This window comes from Tamandua tetradactyla, chromosome 14 (assembly GCF_023851605.1).
Source record: "Tamandua tetradactyla isolate mTamTet1 chromosome 14, mTamTet1.pri, whole genome shotgun sequence".
NCBI lineage: Eukaryota > Metazoa > Chordata > Mammalia > Pilosa > Myrmecophagidae > Tamandua > Tamandua tetradactyla.
Window position 1 is genome coordinate 47,892,382 of NC_135340.1, and position 23,334 is coordinate 47,915,715.

The 23,334-nt window shown below is 39.4% G+C and overlaps 1 pseudogene; it reads right to left on the reverse strand.

Moving 5' to 3' along the window:
- Nucleotides 1-18,352, reverse strand: part of LOC143655446 (zinc finger CW-type PWWP domain protein 2 pseudogene) — a 31,042-nt pseudogene extending 12,690 nt beyond the window's left edge.
- Nucleotides 18,353-23,334: the final 4,982 nt, after the last annotated feature.

Here is a 23,334-nt window from a genome sequence, read left to right on the forward strand (position 1 = left end):
GCGCAGCCCCCGGACCAACTGAGAGAATTGGATCGGAAACCCCCAGGCCGCGGAGAACGGTGACGGGTGGGGGAGGCCCCTTCCAAACCCGTGACTCCCGGGGAACGTGCACTCTCTCGGGCAGGCCGCTGCCGCTGGCGCCCTCCCGCCACGCTTGTTGCCCAGGGCCGACTAGGAAATTCGGACGGGCTCTTTCCCTGGCTGTGGCGACCAGCAACCCTCCCTGCGTTCGGACCCCGGGCCGGCTCAAGTCGTTTCGGCTAGCGAATCCCCAGGACGGCGAGAGTTTTCCAAAGTTTAAGGTCCCACAGCACCTTTTACTGGTGGGACCCGCAGACAAACGTGTGCCACGAGCGCCACCTACTGGGCAGGATAAGAAAAACAGAACCCAGAGATTTCACAGAAAAATATTACAACCTTGCTGGGTCCAACACCAAGAGAAATCTGAATAAATGCCCAGACGCCAGCAGCAGAAGATAACTGTCCACGCTCAAAAGATTGAGAATATGGCTCAGTCAAAGGAACAAACCAATAGCTCAAATGAGACACAAGAGCTGAGACAACTAATGCTGAATATACGAACAGAAATGGAAAACCTCTTCAAAAATGAAATCGATAAATTGAGGGAGGACATGAAGAGGACATGGGCTGAACATAAAGAAGAAATAGAAAAACTGAAAAAACAAATCGCAGAACTTATGGAAGTGAAGGATAAAGTAGCAAACATAGAAAAAATAATGGATAGCTACAATGATAGATTTAAAGAGAAAGAAGATAGAATTAGTGATTTGGAGGATGGAACATCTGAATTCCAAAAAGAAACAGAAACTATAGGGAAAAGAATGGAAAAATTTGAACAGGGTATCAGGGAACTCAAGGACAATATGAACCGCACAAATATATGTGTTGTGGGTGTCCCAGAAGGAGAAGAGAAGGGAAAAGGAGGAGAAAAACTAATGGAAGAAATTATCACTGAAAATTTCCCAACTCTTATGAAAGACCTAAAATTACAGATCCAAGAAGTGCAGCGCACCCCAAAGAGATTAGACCCAAATAGGCGTTCTCCAAGACACTTACTAGTTAGAATGTCAGAGGTCAAAGAGAAAGAGAAGATCTTGAAAGCAGCAAGAGAAAAACAATCCATTACATACAAGGGAAACCCAATAAGATTTTGTGTAGATTTCTCAGCAGAAACCATGGAAGCTAGAAGACAGTGGGATGATATATTTAAAATACTAAAAGAGAAAACCTGCCAACCAAGACTCCTATATCCAGCAAAATTATCCTTCAAAAATGAGGGAGAAATTAAAACATTCTCAGACAAAAAGTCACTGAAAGAATTTGTGACCAAGAGACCAGCTCTGCAAGAAATACTAAAGGGAGCACTAGAGTCAGATATGAAAAGACAGAAGAGAGAGATATGGAAAAGAGTGTAGAAAGAAGGAAAATCAGATATGATATATATAATACAAAAGGCAAAATGTTAGAGGAAAATATTATCCAAACAGTAATAACACTAAATGTCAATGGACTGAATTCCCCAATCAAAAGACATAGATTGGCAGAATGGATTAAAAAACAGGATCCTTCTATATGCTGTCTACAGGAAACACATCTTAGACCCAAAGATAAACATAGGTTGAAAGTGAAAGGTTGGGAAAAGATATTTCATGCAAATAACAACCAGAAAAGAGCAGGAGTGGCTATACTAATATCCAACAAATTAGACTTCAAATGTAAAACAGTTAAAAGAGACAAAGAAGGACACTATATACTAATAAAAGGAACAATTAAACAAGAAGACATAACAATCATAAATATTTACGCACCGAATCAGAATGCCCCAAAATACGTGAGGAATATACTGCAAACATTGAAAAGGGAAATAGACACATCTACCATAATAGTTGGAGACTTCAACTCACCACTCTCATCAAGGGACAGAACATCTAGACAGAGGATCAACAAAGAAATAGAGAATCTGAATATTACTATAAATGAACTAGACTTAATAGACATTTATAGGACATTACATCCCACAACAGCAGGATACACCTTTTTCTCAAGTGCTCATGGATCATTCTCAAAGATAGACCATATGCTGGGTCACAAAGCAAGTCTTAACAAATTTAAAAAGATTGAAATCTTACACAACACTTTCTCGGATCATAAAGGAATGATGTTGGAAATCAATAATAGGCAGAGTGCCAGAAAATTCACAAATACGTGGAGGCTCAACAACACACTCCTAAACAACGACTGGGTCAAAGAAGAAATTGCAAGGGAAATTAGCAAATACCTCGAGGCGAATGAAAATGAAAACACAACATATCAAAACTTATGGGACGCAGCAAAGGCAGTGCTAAGAGGGAAATTTATTGCTCTAAATGCCTATATCAGAAAAGAAGAAAAGGCAAAAATTCAGGAATTAACTATCCATTTGGAAGAACTGGAGAAAGAACAGCAAGCTAACCCCAAAGCAAGCAAAAGGAAAGAAATAACAAAGATTAGAGCACAAATAAATGAAATTGAAAACATGAAAACAATAGAGAAAATCAATAAGGCCAGAAGTTGGTTCTATGAGAAAATCAATAAGATTGATGGGCCCTTAGCAAGATTGACAAAAAGAAGAAGAGAGAGGATGCAAATAAATAAGATCAGAAATGGAAGAGGAGACATAACTACTGACCTCACAGAAATAAAGGAGGTAATAACAGGATACTATGAACAACTTTACGCTAATAAATACAACAATTTAGAGGAAATGGACGGGTTCCTGGAAAGACATGAACAACCAACTTTGACTCAAGAAGACATAGATGACCTCAACAAACCAATCACAAGTAAAGAAATTGAATTAGTCATTCAAAAGCTTCCTAAAAAGAAAAGTCCAGGACCAGATGGCTTCACATGTGAATTCTACCAAACATTCCAGAAAGAATTAGTACCAATTCTCTTCAAACTCTTCCAAAAAATCGAAGTGGAGGGAAAACTACCTAATTCATTCTATGAAGCCAACATCACCCTCATACCAAAACCAGGCAAAGATATTACAAAAAAAGAAAACTACAGACCAATCTCTCTAATGAATACAGATGCAAAAATCCTCAATAAAATTCTAGCAAATCGTATCCAACAGCACATTAAAAGAATTATACATCATGACCAAGTAGGATTCATCCCAGGTATGCAAGGATGGTTCAACATAAGAAAATCAATTAATGTAATACACCATATCAACAAATCAAAGCAGAAAAATCACATGATCATCTCAATTGATGCAGAGAAGGCATTCGACAAGATTCAACATCCTTTCCTGTTGAAAACACTTCAAAAGATAGGAATACAAGGGAACTTCCTTAAAATGATAGAGGGAATATATGAAAAACCCACAGCTAATATCATCCTCAATGGGGAAAAATTGAAAACTTTCCCCCTAAGATCAGGAACAAGACAAGGATGTCCACTATCACCACTATTATTCAACATTGTGTTGGAGGTTCTAGCCAGAGCAATTAGACAAGAAAAAGAAATACAAGGCATCAAAATTGGAAAGGAAGAAGTAAAACTATCACTGTTTGCAGACGATATGATACTATACGTCGAAAACCAGGAAAAATCCACAACAAAACTACTAGAGCTAATAAATGAGTACAGCAAAGTAGCAGGTTACAAGATCAACATTCAAAAATCTGTAGCATTTCTATACACTAGTAATGAACAAGCTGAGGGGGAAATCAAGAAACGAATCCCATTTACAATTGCAACTAAAAGAATAAAATACCTAGGAATAAATTTAACTAAAGAGACAAAAAACCTATATAAAGAAAACTACAAAAAACTGCTAAAAGAAATCACAGAAGACCTAAATAGATGGAAGGGCATACCGTGTTCATGGATTGGAAGACTAAATATAGTTAAGATGTCAATCCTACCTAAATTGATTTACAGATTCAATGCAATACCAATCAAAATCCCAACAACTTATTTTTCAGAAATAGAAAAACCAATAAGCAAATTTATCTGGAAGGGCAGGGTGCCCCGAATTGCTAAAAACATCTTGAGGAGAAAAAACGAAGCTGGAGGTCTCGCGCTGCCTGACTTTAAGGCATATTATGAAGCCACAGTGGTCAAAACAGCATGGTATTGGCATAAAGATAGATATATCGACCAATGGAATCGAATAGAGTGCTCAGATATAGACCCTCTCATCTATGGACATTTGATCTTTGATAAGGCAGTCAAGCCAACTCACCTGGGACAGAGCAGTCTCTTCAATAAATGGTGCCTAGAGAACTGGATATCCATATGCAAAAGAATGAAAGAAGACCCATCTCTCACACCCTATACAAAAGTTAACTCAAAATGGATCAAAGATCTAAACATTAGGTCTAAGACCATAAAACAGTTAGAGGAAAATGTTGGGAGATATCTTATGGATCTTACAACTGGAGGCGGTTTTATGGACCTTAAACCTAAAGCAAGAGCACTGAAGAAGGAAATAAATAAATGGGAACTCCTCAAAATTAAACACTTTTGTGCATCAAAGAACTTCATCAAGAAAGTAGAAAGACAGCCTTCACAATGGGAGACAATATTTGGAAATGATATATCAGATAAAGGTCTAGTATCCAGAATTTATAAAGAGATTGTTCATCTCAACAACAAAAAGACAGCCAACCCAATTACAAAATGGGAAAAAGACTTGAACAGACACCTCTCAGAAGAGGAAATACGGATGGCCAAGAGGCACATGAAGAGATGCTCAATGTCCCTGGCCATTAGAGAAATGCAAATCAAAACCACAATGAGATATCATCTCACACCCACCAGAATGGCCATTATCAACAAAACAGAAAATGACAAGTGCTGGAGAGGATGCGGAGAAAGAGGCACACTTATCCACTGTTGGTGGGAATGTCAAAGGGTGCAACCACTGTGGAAGGCAGTTTGGCGGTTCCTCAAAAAGCTGAATATAGAACTGCCATACGACCCAGCAATACCATTGCTAGGTATCTACTCAAAGGACTTAAGGGCAAAGACACAAACGGACATTTGCACACCAATGTTTATAGCAGCATTATTTACAATTGCAAAGAGATGGAAACAGCCAAAATCTCCATCAACAGAAGAGTGGCTAAACAAACTGTGGTATATACATACGATGGAATATTATGCAGCTTTAAGACAAGATAAACTTATGAACCATGTAATAACATGGATGGACCTAGAGAATATTATGCTGAGTGAATCCAGCCAAAAACTAAAGGACAAATACTGTATGGTCCCACTGATGTGAACGGACATTCGAGAATAAACTTGAAATATGTCATTGGTAACAGAGTTCAGCAGGAGTTAGAAACAGGGTAAGACAATGGGTAATTGAAGCTGAAGGGATACAGACTGTGCAACAGGACTAGATACAAAAACTCAAAAATGGACAGCACAATAATACCTAATTGTAAAGTAATCATGTTAAAACACTGAATGAAGCTGCATCTGAGCTATAGGTTTTTGTTTTGTTTTGTGTTGTTTTGTTTTGATTTTACTATTATTACTTTTATTTTTTTCTCTATATTAACATTCTATATCTTTTTCGGTTATGTTGCTAGTTCTTCTAAACCAATGCAAATGTACTAAGAAATGATGATCATGCATCTATGTGATGATGTTAAGAATTAATGATTGCATGTGTAGAATGGTATGATCTCTAAATGTTGGGTTAATTTCTTTTTTTCCGTTAATTAAAAAAAAAAAAAAAGAGAAGGGATAATTGGAGATGAAGGGATACAGACTGTACAACGGGACTGGATATAAAAACTCAGAAATGGACAGCACAATACTACCCAATTGTAATGCAATTATGTTAAAACACTGAATGAAGCTGCATGTGAGGTATAGGTTTTTTGTTTTTGTTTTTTTTGTTTTTTTTCTTTCTATTATTGTTTTAATTCTTATTCTGTTGTCTTTTTATTTCTTTTTCTAAATCGATGCAAATGTACTAAGAAATGATGAATATGCAACTATGTGATGTTATTAAGAATTACTGATTGTACATGTAGATTGGAATGATTTCTAATTGTTTTGTTAATTCTTTTTTTAATTAATAAAAAAAATGTGAAGCAGCAAAAAAAAAAAGGTACTTCTTATAAAAGATAATAAAACTGATAAACCAATAGTAAGATTGATCAAGAAAAAGAAGACATCACATATTACAGCTCTTTAACTCATAGTAGCAACTAGTATAGATAGCATGACTTTCAACGCCTGTAAAAATGTAGATAAAACGGGAACATTATTTACTAAAGCTGACAAATCAGGAAATAAAAAGCCTGTATAATTCTGCATCTTTTAAATAAATTGAATATATAAAACAAAAATTTTTCGCAGAACCAGGAGAGACCCATGTCTTCAGTCACTCATTGACCTTTGGTCTTTCCCATTCTTTATCTGCTCTGAACTCTGAAATCTATTTCATTAACGGAATGTAAAGCTTACGAAACTCTGCAGCTTGTATCATTTTTAGAACAAAGGGTCATCAGGAATCAAGTCTCCTCTCTTTCTCTTCTCATTTTTAAAAAGTAATTGCCTCATGCAAAAATGTTTCTCCTGCGTCTATAGAAATTTAACTTTTTATAGCTATTGAGAAATACAGAGTCTGTTAATGTCCTATCTATTTTTTAAATTTGGTTTTAGATTTAGCAATCAATAAATAAAACAATTTTGTGCTAAAAAAAAAGCTGTATGTTGAATGAAGTGTCAGGAACAAATAGACAAATATTATCGTGCCTCAATCTTATGGATTCACTATAATATAAAAATTCAGCGAACTATAGTTGAGAGCGGGGGTTATCGGGTTGGGGCTTATTGTAAGGGGTCCGAGATTGTAAGCTCTTACAGCAGTTACATATATTTGGGAGGTGTAACTATTAATTCTAAATTCTGAGATACTGAGCTGTTTTTATATAACATAGTCTTTCCCAGAAACATTGGGTATTTATGTAACAGCTGAGACTCAGTTAGAGATTCTCCTTTCCTCTCTTTGTGTTTCTTTCTTTGCTTCTCTTTCTCTATTTCTCTTTTTCTTCCCTCCTTCTTTCCCTAAAAATTAAAAATTACAAACCTTAAGCTAATAAATTCCCATTGTTAAGCCAACCCATTTCATGTTATCTGCTTTCAGCAACCTAGGAAACTAAAACAGGATTCTTTAAGGTTCACTACAAAAGTGGGCAAAGGACTTGAAGAGATGTTTCTCCAAAGAAGATACATAAATGGACAATAAACACATAAAAAGATGTTCAGTATCATTAGCCATTATAGAATTGCAAATCAAAACCACAATGAGATATCAGCTCATGTCTACTAGAATGGCTGTTATTTTAAAATCATCAGACAGATATTTGTACACCAATGTTCATTGCAGCATTATTCACAATAGCCAAAAGGTGTAACCATGTGTCCATCAATAGATGACACAATAGATAATTATCAATAGATAAACACATAGTGTTACATCCATACAATGGAATATTGTTCAGCCATAAAAAGAAATGAAGTACTGGTACATGTTACAATATGGATAAACCTTGAAGATATCATGTTAAGTGAAAAACTAGACAGAAAAGACAAATATTAAATTAATTCTTCTAAGTATAAAAAATACTTTTTTATATTCTAAGTATAAAAAATACTTAGAATAAGCAAATTCATAGAGGCAGAAACTGGAATAGTGTTTACTGGTAGGGGGAGTGGCGGTGCATAGGAGAGGAGAATGGCAAGTTATTGCTAAATGAGTATGAGCTTTGGTTTGTGTGGTAGCTTGGAGCTGTGTACCCCAGAAAAACATGTTCTTAAACTTAATCTATTCCTGTGGATGTGAGCTCTTGTAAATAGGACCGTTTGATGAGGTTACTTCAGTTAAGGTGTGGGTCAGGTGAATTAGGATGGATCTTAATCCTAGTACTTAAGGCCTTACAGAGAAGGACAGAGAGAGAGAGTCAGAGCTCATCCAAAGCTAGCAACTGAACTTCAATGGAACCGAGAAGTCAGGAGAGGCTGCCATCTCCACTGTCATGTAACAGAAAAGCCAACAACCAAATATCTCCAGCAGCCAGTCCCAGAATGCCACAGTCTTCTGGGAGAAGATAATTGCCTTGATGACTCCTTGATTTTAGACTTCTCCTAGCCTCAAAGCCATGAGCCAATAAATTCCTGTCATTTAAGCCAACCCATTGAATAGTATTTGTTTCAGTAGCCAGAAAACTAAAATAATTTGGGGTGTTGAAAATAGTAGATAGTGGTGAAAGTTGCACAGTACTTTCAGTATACTTAATGTCAAAGAATTGTCTACTTAAAAATGGTTAAAAAGATTTTTTTGTTGTGCAAATTTTACCACAATTGAAACAAAGAAACAAACATAAAGTAACAAAGGGCTGGCAAGGATGCTGTTCTAGTTTGCTAGCTGCTGGAATGCAATATACCAGAAACGGAACAGCTTTTAAAAAGGGGAATTTAATGAGTTGCTAGTTTACAGTTCTAATGCCAAGAAAATGTCCCAATTACAGCAAGTTTATAGAAATGCCCAGTCATAGGCATTCAGGGAAAGATACCTTGATTCAAAAAGGCCGATGAAGTTCAGGGTCTCTCTCTCAAGTGAGAAGGCATGTGGCAAACACAGTCAGGGCTTCTCTCCCAGCTGGAAGGGCACATGGAGAATATGACGTAGTCATCTGCTAGCTTCTTCTCCTGGCCCCCCGCTCCATGAAGCTCCCCGGGAGGCGTCTTCCTTCCTCATCTCCAAAGGTCGCTGGCTGATGGGCTCTCTGCTTTGTAGTGTTGCTCTCTCTGAATCTCCCTGAATCTCTCATTCTCCAAAATGTTTCCTCTTTTATAGGACTTCAGAAACTAATCAAGATCCACTCAAATGGGTGGAGACATGTCATCCCTAATCCAGTTTAACAACCATTCTTAACTAAATCACATCAACCAGGGAAATGATCTCATTACAGTTTCAAATATACAGTATTGAATAGGGATTATTCTACCTTTAAGAAATGGGATTTATATTAAAACATGGCTTTTCTTAGGGGGCATACTTCCTTTCAAACCAGCACAGATGCCAAATGGGAAATCTTAGGACTCTGTCAGTGGAAATATAAAATGGTGCAGTGATGTAGAAAACAGTTTGGCAGTTCCTCAAAAAGTTAAGTATAGAGCTACCATACGTCCCAGCAATTCTACCCAAAAGAATTGAAAGCAGGGACTCAGAAAGATATTTATACACCAACATTCATAGCAGCATTACTTACAGTAGCTGAAAGGTAGAACCCAAAGGTCTATCAGCAGATGAATGGATGAACAAAATGTGATATTTATATAAGTATATATTATTTTGTCCTCAAAAGGAATAAAGCTCTATGCTTGCTACATCATGGATGAAACTTGAGGACATCTTGTTGAGTGAAATAAGGCAGACACAAAGGGATGGATATTGTATGATTCCACTTACATGAAATACCTAGAATATAGAAATTCATAGAGACAAAAAGGCAGCATACAGGTTACTGGGGTTGGGAAAGATGATGAAGGGGGAGATAATGCATAATAGGTATAGGGCTTCTATTTAGATTGATGGGAAAGTTCTGGTCATGGTGGGGGTGAAGGTAGCAGAACACTGTGAGTGTGATTAATCCCACTTAATGGTATGCTTGGAAGTGGCTGAATTGGGAAAGTTTGTGTCATATATATGTTTTCACAATTTTTAAAAATGGTGACAGAGATTAAGCAGACAATAACAACTAAAGGCAATACATGACCCTGGACTGGATTGAATAATGGAGGGAAAAATGCCCACAAAGACATTTGAAAAAGCTAGGATACAGACTGCAAACTTTATATCAATATTGAATTTCTTGAACTTAACTGTAATTAAGATGATTACATAAGTGGATATTCTTGTTCTTGGGAAATGCCACACGGAAGTATGAACTATTCAAGGAGCACTATGTGTACTGCTTACTCTCACATGTTTCAAAAATAGATAAAAAAGATAGAAAGATGATAAATTAGGTAGCAAGATGAGAAAAAGAAAGAAGGAAGGAAGGAAGAAAGAGAGAGAGAGAGAGAGAGAGAGAGAGAGAGAGAAAGAAAGAAAGAGAAAGAGGGAGAGAGGGAGGGAGAGAGACGGGGAAGAAAGGAAGGAAGGAAGGAGGGTAAATAGGTATGCCAATTTGAACTGTTGTGTACCCCAGAAAAGTCATGTTCTTTAATCCTCATTCAATATTGCTGGGTAGCATCTTTTTTATTGTTTCCATGGAGATGTGACCCACCCAATTGTGGGTGGTACTTTTTGATTAGGTGTTTCCCATGGAGATGTGTCTCCACCTCTTCAAGGTGAGGTTGCTTATTGGAGCCCTTTAAGAGGGAACCATTTTGGAAAAAGCTTCAATGTTGACAGAGCCCACACAGCTAGGACCTTTGGAGATGAAAGAAAATGCCCAGGGGAAGCCATTAAAAAAGCTAGCAGACAACACCAGGTGCCTTCCCAGCTGACAGAGGTGGTCTGGATGGCATCAGCCTTTCTTGAGAGAAGGTAACCTCTTATTGGTGCCTTAATTTGGACACTTTCATGGCCTTAGAACTGTAAAGTTGCAACTTAGTAAATTCCCTTTATAAAAGCCATTCCATTTCTGGTATATTGCATTTCTGCAGCTTTAGCAAATGAAAAAGAAGGGTAAATGGGCAAAATATTAATGGTGCATCCGAATATCTGAGTAGGGGGTATGTCGGAGTTCTCTGTATGAATTTTGTACTATTTTTACAACTATCCAATAAGTCTGAAACTATTGTAAAATAAAAGTTTAAAAAGCTAATCTTTCTTGAAAAGATATGTAGAAATCCTAAACAAAATATTAATGAATTTAATACCATAATATACAAAGAGGATAATATAACATAACTTGGGTTCATTTTAGGAATGTAAGGCTGATTTAACATTTTGAAAAAAATCAATTCATGAAAGAAGACTAATCATATGATCCTTTAAATATCTGCAGTAAATAAATTTGATAAAAGTTACACCCATCCATAATAAAAACTCTTAGCAAACCAGGGATAGAAAGAAAAATCCTTAATCTAATAAATAATATCTATAATAAACCTACAGCAGTCATATTTAATATTGTGTTCCCTGAGATTGGGAATAAAACAGCATGCCTACTACATCACTTATATTCAACATTATGCTAGTGGTGCTAAGCAGTATAATAAAGCAAGAAATATTCATGAAAGTCCTAAGAATTAGAGAGGAAGAAATAAAGCTGTCACAATTATATATGTAGAAAATACAAAATGATTTACTGACTAATTTAATAAGTGGATATAGCAAGATCAGTGAATGAAGGGTTGGTTTAATTTCCTTGCTACTCAAATACATACCATAAAATAGATATGCTTAAAAATAGGGCTTTATTGGTGCATAGTTTCAGAGGCTAGGAGACTTGCTTCCTCCAATTGTTGATATCTTCTAGTTGGCAGGCAATCTTTGAGGTTTCTTGACTTTTCCATCACATGGCAATGCACATGGCAGTGTCTTTTCTCTTCTCTTCTGGGGTCTGTTGACTCACAGCTTCTGGCTACTCTCCCAGTCTTCTCTCTACCTTTGACTTTCATGCTGTTTATAAAGGACTCCAGTAATCCAGATGAAAGCCCAACATGATTCAGTTAGACTTACACCTTAACTGAAGTAACATCTGGAAGAGATCTTGTTTACAATGGGTCCACACCACCAGAATATGGACCAACACCAAGGACATATGCAAACTGGGAAACACAATGCAATCTGCCACAAGTTTCAATACACAAAGATCAACTCTATCTCTACATGCCAGCAATGAGCAAAATAGGAAAAAACACATTTGATATATACTACTTAAAATGACGAATGAAACAGCAATATAGAGGATTGAATCCAATGAAGGAAGTATAAGATCACTACACATGAAATTACAAAACAGTAGTGAGATAAATTTAAAAAGACCTAAATAAATGGAGAAATATGTCATATTAGTAAGTTAGAAGATTTAACATTATAAAGATGTCAATTTGCCCCAAATTGATTTATAGATTCAGTGAAATCCCATCAAATAGATTCAATACAAATCCATAAAATTGCTAGCAGGTGTATGTGTACCTGCATGAGTGTGTGTGAATGTGATAAGATAATCTCATAGCTAAAAAAACTAAAAGACTTACATTATTGGATATCAAGATATATACTAGCTTTGTAATAATTAAGAGAGTGGTATTAGTGCAAGGTTAGACAAGTAGAGAGTCCAGAAACTGATCCATACATATCGGTATACTTGATTTTGATCAAACAATATTGAAGATTTCATGGCCTTTTAAATAAATGTTGATGGATCAATTATGGAAAAAATGAATCTTGACCCCTTCTCACACCACTTACATAAGTCAGCAAAATCATAGTTATAAATGGGGAAGTTTAAAAAACTAAGTTCCTAGAAGACAACATAGAACAATGAACAGATTATCTTGGGATAGGCAAAGATTTCTTAAACAGAAAATGCTCACTAACCATAAAGGAAAATAGTGATAAATTGGGCAACAACAACTTCTCGTCAACAAAGATTACAGTAAAAGATGAAAAGATAAACCACGTTGTGGAAGAAAATATTTGCAATACATGTATCCAACAAATAGCTTACATACAAAATATATAATAAATTTCTTTGAATCAGTAAGAAAGACAAAACAGCCCAACATAAATACAGGCAAAGGCAGGACACAAAAGAAGATATCCAAGTAATCAATCAACCAACATATGAAAAGCCACCCAATCTCAAGAGTAATAAGGGAAGCACAAGTTAAAATTACAATGAGCTATTATTATAGATCCTTTCTATTGACATCAGGATTTTTCCTCTTTAGCCAGATGACCCTACCAATCTAAACTCAAAGGCTCCCTCCACCCTCTTTCTCTCTCTGAAAGCCACTCATATGGTTGGATATCTGTCCCAGAATATCATCTCGAATCTTTCCTGCCAAATCATGTCTCTCTTTTCTTCTAATCTCTGTAGGCATTCCCTTACAAGAAACCTTTCCAGCCCAATGCCAACCTGACTCACAACATAAGATAAAGCCTCCTCCAGTGCCGTCACCCACTAGCCAGTTGCTCCCCTCCCCAATCCCATCATCTAAAAATATCCAGATTACTTAGTATGAATACACTGGAGATCATAAACACTTAAGCTTCATTCCAGCATCTTTAATATCTTCTTTGTGCTTATCTTCTCCACTCTTTTGAAGTTTAGGCTTCCAAAAGCCAGGAACCATAATGTATATCTCCTTTGCTATCTACAAGTTGACTTTTAATTTTAATTGAGTGAAGCTGAGAAAAATAAAATGTTTTTTAAGAAGAATGTTTTTGTCTGTTTTTTTAACTTTTCATCTTTTAATAGTTTCAAATTTACAGACATACAAAAATAATGCAAATCCCATACATAGAACGCCAACATACTCCTACTCACCCCAGATACCTAGATCCACTAACTTTAACATTTGCCCACATTTGCCCTACCATTCAATTTAGCTAGCTATCAATCCATTTTATGAACATCTGTATGTAGTTTGTCTATATCATGCTCCTTGAACCTTTATTACTGCCATGTACAATTCCTGAGTACAAGGATATTCAGTTACGTAACTACCTGAAGTATAGTTATTGAGCTCAAGAAATTTAACATTGATTTAGAGCTTGCAGTCATATTCTAATTTTTCATATGTCCCAACAATGTCTCTTTGGGCCTTTTCTCCTCACTTATTAGATCCCATCCAAAACCATGTCTTACATTTACTTGCTCTTTTTTTCTTTTTCATTAACTGTAGGAACATATGTATGACATAAAGTTTCCCATCTTAACCACTCTCAAGCACACCATTCAATGGGATCAATCACATTCACAGTATTGCAGCACTTTCACCACTTTCTATTACTGAAGATTTCCCATCACCTAAAGAGCAGTCTTACACCCATTATTCATTAACTCCCCTTTTCCCCTGCCCTCCAACCCTGACCGTCTATATCTAATTTTTGTCTCTGTGAGCTTGCATATTCTATGATATTTTCTTTGTAGTGACCATAATACTCAACTTTAACATCCTAAATCTATAATAATCTTGTTTGTTTTGGTGCCAGCTTAGCCTCAATAGTATATAAAACTATGTTCCTGTGCCCCTCCACCCCCTACCTTCATGTAGTTATTACCAATGACATGTTTATACATCATGAATGCAGCAACACTGATTAATCATTACATTTTACACATATGCCTTTGAGATCCTAGAGGAAGTAAAAAGCAGAGTAACAAACAAAAGTATAGAGTACTAGCATTTATATTTGTTACCTTTACTGGAGATCTTTATTTCTTCATGTGGCTTTGATTTATTGTCTATCACCCTTTCCATTCAACCTGAGGAACTCTCTTTAGCATTTCTTATAACACCTCAGCTTTTGTTTATCTAGAGATGTCTTAAACTGTCCCCCCCACCCCTTCTTTTGTACACTGTATGTCAGGGTCATATTTCATTCTGCTCTCATATGGTTATCCTGTTATTGCAGCACCGTTTGTTGAGTTTTTGTTTGTTTTTTCTTTCTTTGTTTACTTGTTTGTTTGTTTTTTGGGGAGTGCATGGGCCAGGAATCAAACCTGGGTATTCCATATGGCAGGAGAGAATTCTACCACTGAACTACCCTTGCAACCCCCATCCCTTATTTTTGGAGACAGCTTTGCTGGATATAAAATTCTTGTTTGATAATATTTTGTTTTCAGCACTTTAAATATGTTATCCCACTGCCTTCTTGCCTCCATGATTTCTGATGGAAGTTGGAACTTAATCTTACTGAAACTCCCTTGTATGTGACATGTTATTTTTCTTGTGGATTTCAGAATTCTCTCTTTATCTTTGATATTTTACAGTTTGATTATAATATGGTGTGGTATTAATCTATTTGGGTTTATCCGGTTTGGAGTTTGTTGAGCATCCTGGAGAAATATATATATATATTCATGTCTTTCATTATAATTGGGAAGTTAGCCATTATTTCATTGAATATTCTCTCTGCCCCTTTCTCTCTTCTCCTTCTGGGATTCCTACAACGTATTTACCAGTATGCTTGATGCTATACCACAAGTTCCTCAGGCTTTGTTTACTTTTCTTCACTCTTTCTTCTTTCTGCTTTTCAGACCATGATTTAAATTGTTTTATCATCAAGTTCTCTGATTGTATCTTCTGCCAATTCCAATCTGCTGCTGAAAATCTCTAGGAAATTTTAAAATTTCTGTTCCTGTATTCATCAGCTCTACTTGCTCCCTTCTCATAGTTTCCAGCTCTCTATTGTATTCATCTATCATTCTCCTGATTTCTTTTAGTTATTTGCCCAAAGTTTTCCTTTAGTTCTTTGAGTATATTTAGGACGATTTTTTCAAATTATTTGTCCGGCATGTCCCAGGTCTGACCTTCTCACTGATGGTTTCTAAAACTTTCGTCTTCTCCTTTGCCTGGCCATCACTTTCTGCTTCATTGTATGTTTTTTAATCTCTTCTGTAAGCTTGCATCAAGCTAGTGTTATGACAGACCTTTCCTTAAATTACAGGGGCTAAAAAATAAAAGAAGGAAAATAAGAAAACACCTATCCTAGTCTTTGCAGACTGACTTCTGCAAGTACTCTCCTTCAGAATTTATCCATCCTGTGAGTTGAGAGAATAGCTCCAGGCCAAGCATGGAGCCCTCTTTGGTACTTTCTGTGCATGTATTTTGTCCTAGTCATGTATTTCCATGAATCTCCCATTTGCATGGATACAAGTGTCCTTTCTTGTCATTGCCTGAGTGGGCTCGTTGCCTGATATGCACAGAAACTTCAGGCATATCGGGAATCTGAGAAAAGAAAGAGATTATTGTGAGGCAGCTCAGCAAGAAGACAGGATACAAACTTAAATGAATCTCCCCAAGTTAAAGAGGCTTGGGATTTTTATAGGATTTGGAGGGAGTTGGCCTAGGGAAATGGGATAAGATGCTGTGAGATGAAGATGAAAACAGGAATTTATCTCTAAGTGAAGCATCTCTCATTAATAAACATAAGATGAGGTAAGTCCCTTATGAACAGACATAAGGAGGTGAATTTCCTAAGTAAGTGGAAGTGGAAGCTTTTCCATGCAGGCAAGGGTGGGGTCCTAGGAAAGTGGGCTAGCTGGTGGAGATTTCACTCTTTCCTCCGAAACAATTTCCTTGTTCCCAGGCACTGTACTTTATAATCTATAGCCAGCAATCCCTTGCCTAGGCAGCACAATTGACTGCTCTCCCACAGACACAGAGTTTTTGTAGGAGAGCTCTATGTGCCACTTTCTACGTACTAGGCAATTTCTGGGATGATGAATATCTCAAGCCATCACCAGACATATTTGGCCAGGCATACAAGTACCCAGTATGTTCATGAGAGTTACTCTGTTCTCTTGGGTGCCAGTGAGGTAGTTCATAAGAAGGACCCCAGAATTATTGCTGTTTTTCCTTACTAAAATGGTTTTATGAATTTGTGCACTTTTAAGAATGTGTAAAAACATGCATTCTGAAAGAGGTAGTAAAACAAAATGTCTGCTGCATCTGCCTGGCATGCCCAGGTCTGCCTGCATTCCAGACAAAAGAAATCAGCTACAAGCCAGAGCTTATAGCACCATCCCTTTTTGTTCCCATAGTAACTCCTGCCCTGCTTACTCTCCTATATAATGTGGAAACAAAGGATATTTGGTGCTCAGACTTTGGACAGAAGTCCTCTGAGCCTGCTGCGAATAGTAAGCTTGCCCACTTCTCAGAGGCTCCGGTGCTTTCTTGTGTGGTGTTCAGAATTTTTCCCTACTTCATTTCTGGTGCATTGGCTGGGAGGCTCCACACCCCAAGGAAGAAACATCTTGGTATCCCCTCCCCGACTCTGGGGAGGCCCGAGCCTTGGACCAATCTTGATCATCCCTGGTTGTCACTGGAAACTTTTCTTCCAGTTGGGGATCATCTGACTGAAATGGGACACCAGCTTCCCTGGACTCAGAAGGCACCTCAGCAGCCCTGAGAACTGACCTGGAGCCCCACCCATCGGACTGGTAAGAACAGCCATTCAATCAGGTATAGGGACTGCCAGGTCCTGTCTCTGAGGCAGAAGAGGAGACTGATCACCCCCTAAACTGGGCCAAGTACCCTTCAGACAAAGGAGAGGTCCAAGGAGAAACCCCTGGTAGTTAGATACACTCTGGTTTGGGATGCAACATAACATCCTGTTGTTGAGTGCCTGCTGTGTGAATGGGATGTGGCTCTGTCCTGGGACTTCAGCGCTGTGTCACCCATGAAGTGAATTGTGTGACCCAATCTACAGTTCTGTGGGTCCTCATACAGTTCATAAGGCGGTCCTCTCAATCGAAAGAAAGAGAGTCCAGGCTGGGGGTTTATACCAACCGCCTCATGCCAAAGAGGACCCTAAGTTCTTGTTAGGGAAGCAATCGGAGACAGAGGAAGTGATTGTTGTTTTGTTTATTCTACTCTTTTGCTCTTTTGTCATCTGGTGTCCTGGGAGGATCATTGTGGGTGGTACTGAAAACAAAACCCCGTTATCCTCCCTTCTTAAAAATTTTTAAAAAAGGGTTTTCTGGAGTCTCTGATGTGAAGCTTAAGTCCCAAGAGTTGCACAAATTTTGCCAATTGGACTGGCCCACTTTTAGAGTTGGATGGCCATCCGAGGGGCCGTTCAATCCCCAACCAATCTCACCCATCTGGCAAGTTGTCACGGGACAGCCTGACCACCCTGGCCAGTTCCCATACATTGACTCCTGGCCCCAATTCATTTGAAATTCACCACCATGGCTAAAAGTTTTTATTGAAAGCTATGTGAAAGTCCTAGTAGCCCATGCCAACCTGGGCATTCCACTCCGCAGAGCAGTTGCTGCAAAGCAATTAGACCAAGCTGACACTAAACTTCTGACTTGGGAGAATTCCCCACCACTGACAAAGAAAAACCTTGACTGCCAAGACAAAGGGGCAGAGGGGCCACCTTCCCCACCACCAGCAGAGAGTCTTTACCCTGCCTTCCTAAATCCCTGGCCCCAGAAAAACCTCCAATCCTCTCTGCTGCCTACAAAGACCTATTACCCCCACCTTAGTCACCTCTGGCTTCCCAACCCCTGCCTGAAGCACCAGCTATGGTTCCAGAAGCACTGTCAGCATCCCTGATGCCCTCTACTGAAAACTCCACCTCATTAGGGACTCTAGCCAGCTTTCCGCTATCGCTTCCCATCTCTCCTGGTCCCAGTCCACCTGAACCCCTCCAGAAATCCTGCAAACTTGGAATCTCTGATCCAAAGTTGGCAAAAACTGTGGCACCTCAGGAGCTCTGCAACTTCCCCTGCAAAAAACTCTAGGACCAGTTTACTACGATCCAGATGGGCAGTTGCAAGGAAATCAGCCACTATTCGCCCACCAGGATTTTTCAACCACTGACCTTAAAAACTGGAAAAAACACACTCCCTTTTACACTGAGACGCCTCAGGCTATAATTGACTTACTCCAGTCAATTATACAGATCCATTGGCCAGTGTGGCAAGATTGCTGCCAGCTCTGTGTTGCTCTCTTCAACTCGGAAAAATAGAGATGGATTTCATAAGCTGCCCTGAAGTGGTTGGAAAAAAATGCTCCTGTAGGGATGGTAAACGCATCCTAATATGCTCAAAACTCCCTCTTAGATATTGACCTGCAGTGGGACCCAAACACTGAAACTGGCAAAAATAATTTAAACCTCTACCAAACTGTGCTCATTCAAGGCATGAAAAGGGGGGTCAAAAAGGCAATTGATACATCAAAAATCGCTGAAGTCCTGCAAAAGGCAGATGAAGCCCCTAGCCTGTTCCACGAACACCTCTGTGAAGCCTTTAAACTTTACACTCCTTTTGACCCCGAGGCACCAGAAAACCAAAAACTTGTTAACTCTGCATTTGTTGGGCAAGCCCAACCTGACATCTGGAGAAAGCTGCAAAACATTAGGAGGGTTTTCTGGAATGAATACATCCCAGCTGCTTGAGGTGGCTACCAAAGTCTACGTGAACCTAGACCAGGAGGTATGGAGAGAAGCAGACTGCCAACTAAAGAAAAAAGCAGACCTGTTTGCTGTGGCACTCACCCAGGGCACCAGGAGGCCCTCATTCTGAAAACCTGGAACCTTCAAGTGACCATGGCCAAGAAATAAAACACCTGCTTATTGGGAGCTGCCTGGAGAAGGTAAGAGAGCAGCTCCATCGGGAAGAAACCAGTATGCCTACTGTAAAGAGGAGGGACACTGGAAAGCAGAATGCCCCAACAAAAGATGAAAAAGGGGTGACAAACTCCCCACTAGCTGCAGAGAACCCAGAGCCACTGATTTCATAGGTCTGGTAGTCCTTGAATACAACTGAGAATGAGACAGACTGGGCCCCTTCACACTCGGCCCCAAGGAGCCCATGGTCATGATGATGGTAGGGAGCCAAAAAAACCTGAACTTTATGGTAAACACAGGCACAGAGCATTCTGTTGTCTCACAACAAACTGGGCCGAAAGCTAAGAGGCAAACCACCATTATTGGAGCCACAGGTATCTAGGCTCAACATCCCTTCTTAATAGTCTGTAAGTGTCTGCTGGGATCCTGTGACATCTCCCATCAATTTCTTTACCTTCCTGAGTGTCCAGTACCCCTACTGAGCCAAGATGTCCTGACAAAGCTCCAGGCTCAAATAAACTTCAGTATAGAAGGGGAATGTCTCCTGATGCTAAAAGATCCAGAAAAAAGGATCACAGTGACCCTGACAGCACCCCACCCCACCCCCCCCACCCCCCCGCCGATGGAATGGTGGCACCTTTTCTTGCCAAAGAAGACTGAAACCAATCCAACAGTCCACAGGTGCCAGGAGTTGACCCATCTGTTTGGGCAGAAAACAGTCCACCAGGGCTAGCAACGAACGCCACTCCAGTCCTCTTGGAACTCCACCCAGGAGTTGCCCCAGTAAGTCTCAAACAGTCTCCCGAGAAGCCCAGATAGGAATTCAGGCAAGCATCAACTGTTTACTTGTTCCTGGTATGCTGCAGGAATGTCAGTCTCCATGGAACACTCCTCTGCTACCAGTACGAAAACCCAGCACCAATGATTACTCCCCATTCAAGACTTGTGGGCCATCAACAAAATGACTGTTACCTTACATCCCATAATGCCAAACCCATATACACTCTTAAGCTTAATTCCTGCAACAGCATCAGTTTTCTCCTGCCTTGACCTGAAAGACACTTTCTTCTGTGTTCATCTGGCACCAGTGAGCCAACCCATTTTTGTCTTTGAATGGGAACATCCATGCACTGGAAGAAAACCACAATTCACCTGGACGTGCCTGTCTCAAGGGTTCAAAAATTCTCCCACTATATTTAGCCAAACTCCAGGGAAGGACTGTCAAAAAATTCACAACAAAAAGTTTCATAGCCTTTTGCTCCAATATTGGATGATCTACTTTTAGCCAGCACAACCTCACAAGACTGTATAGAAGGTATGAGGCACTCCTGGCCCACCTAAATTGAAGAGGCTAAGGTCTCTAGAAAAAAGGCCCAAATTTGCAGGGAAAAAAAAGAGTAAAATTCCTCGGATTTCACATCACCCAAGGCACCTGGCACATGGGAGTTAAAAGAAAACAAGCTGTTTGTCAAATACCTACACCCACATCTCAGCAACAAATCCATAAATTCCTAGGGGCTGCAGGATTTTGCCCCTTCTGGATCCTGAACTTCACCACAGTTGCTAAGCCCATAAATGAGGCTACATGAGGAGCCGAAAATCACCCCTGCTCTGGGAAGCTGAACAACAGAAAGTCTTTGAAGCTCTAAGGAAGGTGGCAGCTTCCTATCAAGTGGATAATGGAAATTCAAAAATGGTCAATTAACAATCCCAGAAGCAGTTGGCCCAGCAGTGTCTCTCAAGCTCATAAAAATAATCACTAAGGTAAAAGAGCCCTGGAGCAGTTTCTTCAACCGTACTTACTTTTATAGTTGCATCAACTCACCTGAGAACTTTGTACTAAATGTGTAACTTGTGTTCAAAACAACCCCCAACAGGGGCAGAAACCTCTCCCCCATTCCTGCTTCCAGGAATTCAACTCATGGGACAAATGCCATCCGGCAACATCCAGGTAGACTTCACAGAGCTTCAGAGGACACCATGACTTACTGGTAAAATCTGTATCTTCTCAGGATGGGTGGGAAGCCATTCCAACCTGCTCAGGAAAGGCCCAGGAAGTAGTTCACTTCTTGAGCAAAGAAATCATCCCATGGTATGGCCTGTCAAGCTCCGTGGGCTCTGACAATGGACCGGCATTTGTGGCCCAAATTATACAAAATCTCAGCAAAACCCTCCACATAAAGTGGGGTCTCCACCCAGCATATAGGTTGCAGAGTTCAGGAAATGTGGAGCGAATGAACCACACCCTGAAATCACATCTGAAGAAACTCTGTCAGGAAGCCAGTCTAAAATGGATTGATGTTTTCCCTATAGTCTTGTTACGAGTAAGATGCAGTCCCACAAAACACACTGGATTTTCCCTTTTTAAAGTTTTGTTTGGACGGCCTCCATCATTGATAAATGAACTCCGAGGGAAAATTACACAATTTGGAGAACTAATTTAAAGAAAGCAACTCCAGGGCCCAAGCTTCACTCTGTCTCAACTGCACAGCTGGATAAATGCAAGATCCCAACTGCAATTAACAACCCCTGTGCACTCCTTTACCCCAGGATCATCAGTCTGGGTAAAAGATTGGAAAGATCAGGCATTAACACCCACCTGGTTAGAGCACTATACGGTCCTCCTTTCTACCCCTACAGCTGTTAAGTTGCCAAGATTGTCCCCTGGAGCCACCATTCCTGGTTGAAACCTGAAATGACTCTGGAACCCCATCTTGGAAGTGCCAGATTAACCCAGAAAACCCACTGCATCTGACCCTGTGCAAAAGCCCACCTGCCCTGCCCCCGCAACTCTGGAGCTGGCTGGCTTATGCACAGCTGAAGCTTGAGGAAATTGTCTGACTCTGAGTCCTGCTTCAGTCACTCTGGGGCTGACTGGTCCAAGTACAGCTGAAGATTGAGGAATCGCTGCATGGATGTCCTGGCCTGCCGGATCCATGGCCTGACTTTCCTTATCCTTATCTCTGTGTTTGTTTTTTATTTGGCTGTATTAGCTCTCCTAGGAGTAGGCCACCTACAATTCTTTCTGGAAACTAATTTTATTTTAATTTGGTGGCATCATCCATATCCAGATAACTTCTCCTTTCCTATATAAGTTGCAGGATGCTGTTTTTGTCCCTAACTTACATGTGAAATTGCATTATTCGGTTCCAGGCAGTAGTCAAACTAATCACAAATGAAACTGCCCATGCTATAAATTTGTCGGCACAGCAACAAACCAAATTTAAAACAGCCATCTATCAGAACCCACTGGCTCTTGACTACCTGTTAGCAAAGGAAGATGGATTATGTGGAAAGTTCAACCTTTCCAACAATTGCCTGCAGCTAAATAACCAAGGAAAGGTAATAAAGGAAATCACCAATTGGGTGAGAACCCTAGCCCATGTCCCAGTTCAAACCTGGAATGGCTGGGACCCCAAGAACCTGTTCAAGGAATGGTTCTCAACCTTTGAAGTGTTGAAAACTCTGATTAAAAGAGTTTTAGTGCTGCTTCATGTATGTCTTATCCTCCCCTGCCTCCTCCCTTGTTTACTAAAAGTGTAAGTCAAACTATAGAAGCCTTAGTAGACAAAAAACGGCCTCCCACCTACTTCATCCCAGTAGTCTGCTCCCCTTGAAACATCATAAATATGAATTAATCCCAACAAGCAAAAACGGTGCTACATCTATGGAATAAAATGTGATGAATAATATCATCAGAAGAGGGGAATGAGGTAGTTCATAAGAGGGACCCCAGTATTATTGTTGTATTTCCTTACTAAAATGGCTTTATGAATTTGTGCACACTCAAGAATGTGTTTTTACATGCTTTCTGAAAGAGGTGGTAAAACAAAACATCTGCTGCATCTGCCAGGCATGCCTAGGCATGCCCAGACTCACCTACATTCCAGACAAAAGAAATCAGCTACAAGCCAGATTTGCACCATCCCTATCTGTTCCCATAGTAAATCCCGCCCTGCTTGCTTTCCTATATAATATGGAGACAGAGGATATTTGGTGCTCAGACTTTGAGCAGGAGTCCTCAGAGCCTG